This window comes from Vicugna pacos, chromosome 23 (assembly GCF_048564905.1).
Source record: "Vicugna pacos chromosome 23, VicPac4, whole genome shotgun sequence".
Classification (NCBI taxonomy): Eukaryota; Metazoa; Chordata; class Mammalia; order Artiodactyla; family Camelidae; genus Vicugna; species Vicugna pacos.
Genome location: NC_133009.1, coordinates 14433168 through 14440599, shown reverse-complemented (window position 1 = coordinate 14440599; position 7432 = coordinate 14433168). Strand labels below are relative to the sequence as shown.

At 44.5% G+C, this 7432-nt stretch overlaps 1 long non-coding RNA gene across 1 annotated transcript; it reads right to left on the bottom strand.

Moving 5' to 3' along the window:
* Window positions 1–1250: 1250 nt before the first annotated feature.
* LOC140688611 (uncharacterized) lies at window positions 1251–6498 on the bottom strand. The gene is made up of 4 exons (XR_012063310.1): window positions 6427–6498; window positions 5089–5177; window positions 2046–2101; window positions 1251–1434 (listed from the first exon to the last, which is right to left on the bottom strand). It is a non-coding gene; the product is annotated as an uncharacterized lncRNA (long non-coding RNA).
* Between the last annotated feature and the right edge of the window lie 934 nt (window positions 6499–7432).

Below are 7432 nucleotides of genomic sequence, written 5' to 3'. Positions count from 1 at the left end.
ATTCTCCTGATGGTTAGGGATGATGAGCCTCTTTTCATGCACCTGCTGGCCATATGTATATCTTCTTTGAAAAAATGTCTATTCAGACCCTCTGTTTGTTTTTAAATTGGCTTGTACCTTTAAACCAAGGCCAAGGCAAAAGTAGTGCTGCCCATCACCTGGGGTGTGAGAGGTTGGGCTGAACCTGATCATCTCTTCCATGAGACTTGGGGAGTTTAATGTGAATGGTGATTAACCCATCTCTTAAGGCTTCGGGGCACTGATTGGATTATAGTTTTTAGATGTTGTCATTCCTTTCTGGCTGCCTGCATCAAACATGAGCAACATCAGTTTTTCCCTTCCACACTGTATGGCTTAAATTCTTGTTACTATCTAAATATTTTCAAAACTATGTCTTGAAAAAGATTGCATATAATTGGATTAAATCATCATTCAGATTAATCTAGGCTAATATTTCACCCTAGGTTTGTGAACAATGGGAAATTTACACCTGGAGATTTATCCTGCTGCATGAAACAGTAAATATAGATCTAAGCCAAAAGAAAGACCTAGGAAGGCACAGTTTAGGAAAGTCAAGTCCCAGGATCTGGGGAAGCACATTGGGCAAGGGATCAGGAGATCTGTGTCTGCTGTAGCTCCAACACCAGATCCACCACCAGATCCACCACCAGATCCACCACCAGCTCCCTTTGTGAGCCTGGAGTCATGGCCCTCGGAGCAAATGCTTGCCTAGAGAGTGCCCTGCTCCCGGCGCTGTTCTAGACACTGTGCACATGAACACCTTTAAACCCCTGGGATCACCTCCTGATTGTGGTCTCACTAGTGTTATCTCCACTTGAAAGCTAATGAATCTGTTTGGGCTGCTATAACAAAAGTACCATAGACTGAGTGGTTTAAACAACAAATATTTCATTTTCACAGTTCTGGAAGGTGGAGGTATGAGATCAAGGCACCAGCAGATCCAATGTGTGGTGAGGGCTCGCTCCTGGTTCACTGACAGCCTTCTTCTCACTGTCTCCTTGCAAGGAAGAAGGGGTGGGGGAGCTCTGGGGCAGGGGGGACGGGGCTCTTTTATGAGTCCAGTAATCCCCTCATGACATGGGATGTGACATGACAAGGCAGAGCCCTCATGACCTAAGCACCTCCCAAAGACCCCTCCAAAAACCATCATGTTGGAGGTTAAGTTTCCACGTATGAATTTGCGGGGGGTGGGGGGGTGCACACACTCAGTCTACAGCACTTACTCGAGATTCCACAACTGGAGAAGCCCAGGTGATCGCTAAGTCCCCTCCAGGGCTGTCATTCTGAGCAGAAGGTAGCACTCGGCAGCCCTTGTCTCCAGAGGTTTCCTGGAGTTTCTCGGCAGGCTTCTACTAAGGAGCCAAGAATGGAACCTACATCTCTCTCAAAGGAGGTCACCACAGGGATGGTCACCTGTAAAAACCAGTCCCAGAGGTGAACAGATAAGAAAAGCTGTCATTCCCTGAATGTCTCCTCTTTTCAGGCAGGGACGCTCAAGGAAGTATCGAGAGTCTGACTTTACAGACAAGGAAACATTGCCTGGAAGTGGTTCAGTAACAAGACTAAAGCAATTAGTCACAGAACCAATCGCTGTGTACACGGGGATGGGAACCTTTGGTGTCTGCCCTCCTGCAGGCTCCACTCATCGCTCGGAGTGCTTAATTATAGCCCGAGGGAGAGGCGGTGAGGAGAGTTCTGAGGACTGGGAGTTAGCGTTGGTATGGACATTTGGATTAAATGAAATAAAACTTATTGAAGGCTTTGGATGAGTTTTGGCAAGAAAATTGACACTATCTTCTTCTAATGTCTCAGCCAGAGAAGTTCCTAAGAGAGACCCCACTTCCAGGAGCTTGCTCTCTACCGGCTCTTTCAGGGACAATTCTTCAGAGGGTCTAAGATGGAGCGATTCCAGGAGGCTCCTGCACAAGGGCAGAAGGATGGGGATGCCAGGCTGCTGCTGACTGCGACCCCAGGGCTCCGTACATCCCCCACCGCCCCACCATTGGGGCTGGCTGCCAACTTACACACTGTCCACTTCGTCTGAGGCTTCCCTTTTCCCCTTTAGGTCAGTCTTCTGTATCTGTGTGTTGGTGCAAAGGAAAACAAAGATGTGATTAAAAACTGGGTCACATGCCCCATTCAGGATGCCTGAAGCAGTCAAAGGAAGGGAAAATGGTCATTAAGAACTCCATTAGATCTGTACTTGGAAACCATCATTAACTTATTCTATTCCCTGAAACAGTATAATTTTTGCATAAAACAAGCCACACAAACTCTGCAAACTATGAAATGAAGAGGGTTGAATGACTCAAAGTATAAGGCTTTTACTAAAATGGTCTGAGAAATCCAAATTGTATGGAAGAATATACATAATTTTTTTTTAAGGCAAGAGTATGGAAGCAACTTGACTGTGCAGACCGTAAACTCTTCAAGAGCAGGGACCACTCTTTAATTTCTTTTGATTCCCCCTAATGCTCAGTACTTAGCACTAAGCAGGTGTTCAGTAAGCCCTGCTGGCTGTCAAGCCGAGTGTTAAGATGCAGAGGCTTTATTTGTCTGCACAAATCTGTGCTGGGGGCCGTCCCTGCCAAAATAGGCCAGGGAATTAAAGACTCTATAATTAGACATACAGTGGTGCACCAGGCACTCCGTGTCCCTGCTTGTCAGTGTGGCCCCGTGATGACGTAGTGACAGTTGCCAGTCTCTCTGCGGCCTGTGCTCAGCTAATGGGAATGTTAATTTCACTTTATTTTCCTTCTTGACGGAGGAAAAACTCATCATCCAAGCCCCTCACAGAAGAGTTGTCATTTTATAACTCAAGAAAGGGATTCCCCACCCCCGACCTTAAACAGCAAGTAATGAGTTAAGGGTTTAAGCCAGAAAAAGGGAGAAATGTCAATCTGTAAAGTCAAACACATGTTGTGTGAGTAGTCTGAAAAAGGAAATACATATGCCATTTAATCCCATTTATGGAGAATTGATGATGTCAGGAATTTGGCTTTATCTTCACAAAACCCTCATGGCAATGCTAGCATATTATTTGCCTTTTTTTTTTTAACAGATGAGAATATAGGTTCTGAGAGATAAAACAGCTTGCCCTACGTCCATAAATGGTACCTGGTGAGCAAGACCATCTCTCTGACCCCCAAACCACTGTACTTAATCTCTGTCCTCCCCTCTCCTGCATTTCCTCTTATGTCTCCTGCTCCCTGCTTAATAGGGAGGGAGGGAGGGAGGGAGAGTGTTGGTGTGTTTCTGCAGTTGCCTTTCTTCTGCCTTCTCCTTGTCTGCAGCTTGTGCTAAACAGATAAATTAGTAGTTTTCTGAAAAACATGTAATGATCTTTCTGTTTGTAGGCAATTCTCTGTAGAGTTCCAGGAGCTGTAGGTATTTCATAATTTTTTTCAAGTGCTTTCCTTTTCCATCCCTATTACTTTAGTCAAAGAGAGCCAAAGAGCTAGGATTGGGAATAATAGCAATTACAAAGAAATAACAGTGTTTAAAATTGAGAGTTACTGTTTTACCTGATCTCATAACAAACCCTTCGAGGCAAGTAAGGCAATATGGCTAATCTTGAATTTATGCACGAAGAAGGGGAACATTGTGTTTTAAAGGACATGCTCAAGATCACTCCGATGGTGAAGAAAACACTGCATTCAAATCCAGGTCATTGACTCTAAGTTTAGGATTCTTGAAAATACAGTGGAGTGCAGTCTAAATACTCAGTTCTCAGAGCTAGCTAGGGGATTTAGGGTGGATGGCAACTTGACTTCCTCCCACTTCCCCATCATTCCCAACTCTAAACCTAATTATCAGAACAGATTCAAACAGCTGCAGGACTGGCAGGCAGCTCAGAGCAATTAAGACCTTAGTCTCCAAGGGAATTCCAACAGCTGGGAGAGGTCTCACAGAGCAGACAAAGAAAAATAACACAGACAAGGGCAGCCCTCCATCAAATAGGTGAAGATGAAATAAAACAATGGGAGCAAAGTGGAGCAGCCTGAAAGATATTGACTGACTTTAAATCAAGAAAATAAGACCACCTAAGGGAATTCAAGGATTGCTCAAAAAAGAATTTCCAACTAAAAATTGTTATTTGCAAACTAAAGTGTTCAGTACACAACTGGAAGGAGAGGACGGACACTGTTGAGATTCAAATGAATAATTAGGAAGACCGGGTGGAAGAAAAAAATCTTAAAGCAAGAAAAAAAAGCCAACCAACCAAAACAAACAAACAAAAACGCGAAGAGAAGACACTCTTCAGGGAAAAGATAAGAGACTTGGAGAACAGATCCTGGATGGTTAACATGTGATTAAGGAGTAGAAGGAGAAAATAGAAGAGATGGAGGAGAATCAATAACAAAACAAAGGACAGGAGACAGTTTTGCTGAGTTGAGGCTGCTAAAGGAGTCTAAGAGGAGACAGTGGGTGAAGGGCCATTCCTCCAGTCCATGGGATTCAGACTTTGTCTGATAGTGATGATGGAGAGGTTATTATGTTGACTTGTTTGTATGTGTTGAACACTACGTGCATGTATGTGTGTAAACTTGCAGTCTAAGATATGAAGAGACAAATGGGGAGAAGTGTATATATAATACGTATCACTATAAGAGAGTGTATGTGTGTACATATATATCATTTGCCTTTCCCTCCCATCCCGTGTCTGTGTCTCCTGCTACTCTAGTGTAAATTTAAAGGCAGGCTCTGTATCTTTGTGTTCAGTGGTGGCTCGTATCTCTGAACCCAGAAGGTATTGAAGATTGGTGACTGATTTACCCTCACTTTTACCTTCCTGTTGCACTCTGTACTTTCTCTTTGGACTCTGGCTAGAACTTTAAGACTTTAATAAGTATTTGTTGTGTACTGGCTTCTTAGGAAGGGAAAGAAACCATGAGAAATGACCTTGGTGAGTGGGAGTGCCTAACATTTTTTTGCCTTAAAATCACAGCTGCTTCCAGGCAAAGTTGAGAAGTAGCCTGTGGTCCCCCACCTACCTGTCCACCCATTCACCCATCCGCCCATCCTTGCATTAGGACTTTACAACTCCTTTCTCCATCTTGCTCTCACCGTGAAGAGTCCTCCAATCCAGACGCTAATCATTGCTTTCATATGCAAACCCTCCCAAAGCTGCTTGTGCTCACTCCTTTGGTTCAAATCTGAGAAAACAAAACAAAACAAAACAAAACAAAACAAAACAAAACAAAACAGAATGACTTCTACAGAGGTGAAATTTTGAGCATTATCAGTCCACGAAAGAAAGTATTTGGGGTCAGAAGAGCCTTTGGTGAGCTCCTCAAATGACAAGGATTGACCCCTAGATGAGCCATTTAATAAGAAACACTAGCAAGTTTGGAGGCAGACTCATTCAACCCACAACAAAAGGCTGAGCCAATGGTCTGCGGTTCCAAGCGGGTGGCGTCCAGATGGCTAATCAGGCAGATTTCAGTACAATTTCCTTTCCTACCCTGCTTCTGAATTACAGGCCTTAGAGTGACAAACCATGTGTAAGATATTCAGGCTCCTTTTAAAATGGATCCAAGAAAGGGCTGACAGATGAGTGCACAGCACAGACTGAGGGGTATTCAACGGGGGGAAACTGAGCAGAAAGGAAAGTGAGCAAACAGGCGAGAGGGCTTCCCATTAGTATTAATTCAGGCATCAGAGGGGTACCTGACAACACACTGAGAGCAGCAGCCCAAGACCCTGGTCGTAGGAACAGAGGATAAAATGGCAGACTTAAAGGGCTGAAAGGCACACAGCTTCAGCACCTCCCCGGAGCTGGGCCTCCTGCCCCAACTTAGGAGGAGGAGGAGGGGGAGGAGGCAGGTGAACTGAGGGGTAAGGAGGAGGGAGAGCAGGGGTGGGGCGGCAGGAGCAGGTGCGTGCGTGTGCGGGTCTCCTACCGAGAGGGGAACCCGAGAGCCGAATTTTCTCCAGACTTCATTTACTCCTCATCAACCTGGGAGACCGAGAGAGCTGAAGAGGTGAAGGGCCACATTGTCTGCTCAGGCCAGGCCATCATCCCTTTCTCCTTTCACTTGCCTCCCCGATGAGGAAGTGTCTGGACCATAGAGAGCGGTGGATGTGTGTGGAATGCCAGTGTTGGAATGAGGTTGGGTCCATGCTTAGCTGCGTCTTAGCTGATGTCATTTCTCTGCTCCAGGATTTGGGTCCAGGTACGTCAGACTCAAAGCTCGTGCTCTAAGTGCTACTCCATATAGTCTTTCTAAAATCACAGCGGTGGTTCCAGGCCATTGAAGATGGAAATTTCTCTAGATGAGAATAGGTCCTAACGTATATATATACGTTTTAACCAAAGATATACACACACAATGTAAAAGTCAAATGGTTCTACAAAGCTTATGACAAAAAACACCAATGCCTTCCCCACTTCTCTCTATTTACCATTCTCTGGCATCAAACACTTCCAACTAGTTTGGCTTTTCCTTTCTCATTTTCATTTACTTCTTAATTTTCCGGTTAGGCATTGTCCAGTGAATTCTTACCATGGAATGCCGCCTATGGTGAGAATTCTGTGGACGGTATTCCCACTCACTTTCCCAGTGTGGTTAAGTCACACTTTGGGTTAGAGCCACACCCAGTAGTTACATTATTTCGAGTACAGGAATGGTATTCATGCATGAGCCATGTAGTGCATCATAATTATATTTCTTTTCTTGTATGACTGTTTTCCTTCCAACACACCAGGAATTCTGTCCACTTCTTCTAGGGCACAGCTCTCTGCGGGCCTTCTGACCTGCTCCACTCTGAGCTGGGGCAGAGCTGTCATCCTGGAGTTTTCTTTCACCAGCATTTTGGGGATTCCTTTTGTGTCCCTCCTGAGTTAGATAGATGCCCGTCCTCATGGATCCATTGTCCTCCTTTTCCTTGATCTAGAAGCTTCCTGAGAAAGGGGGCATGGAAGGAAAATGCTGCGATCTTGAATATCTAAATAAGTCTCTTATCTACCCTCCTCTCTGTTTGATAGTTTCAAACTGGGTAAAGAACTCTACGTTGGAAATATTTGTCCCTCAGGACTTTGAAACATTACATGGCTGTCCCACAATGATGCCTCATCCTTTTTAATAAGTACATGCTCTTTTCTTCCCCATCTCTGGACACTTTAAGGATCTTCTCTTGTTCCCCAGTATCATGAAATGTTACTAGGATGTGCCTTGTGTTGGTTGTTTTCTTCCACTTTCCTAAACTTTCTAAATTGTCTCTATGATGATTTCCTCTGGGAGAGAATGTCTCTCAGAACAGTAGTCTGGGGTTTCTTTGTTTCCTAGGCCCCCCCCCCAAAAAAAACAACTTTCCATCTTTACACAGCCAGCACTTTAGTAATAGCACTGGGCATTTGCTAAAATGATACTTAGCAATTGTTAGTAAAATGAATCTGACTGAAATAAGC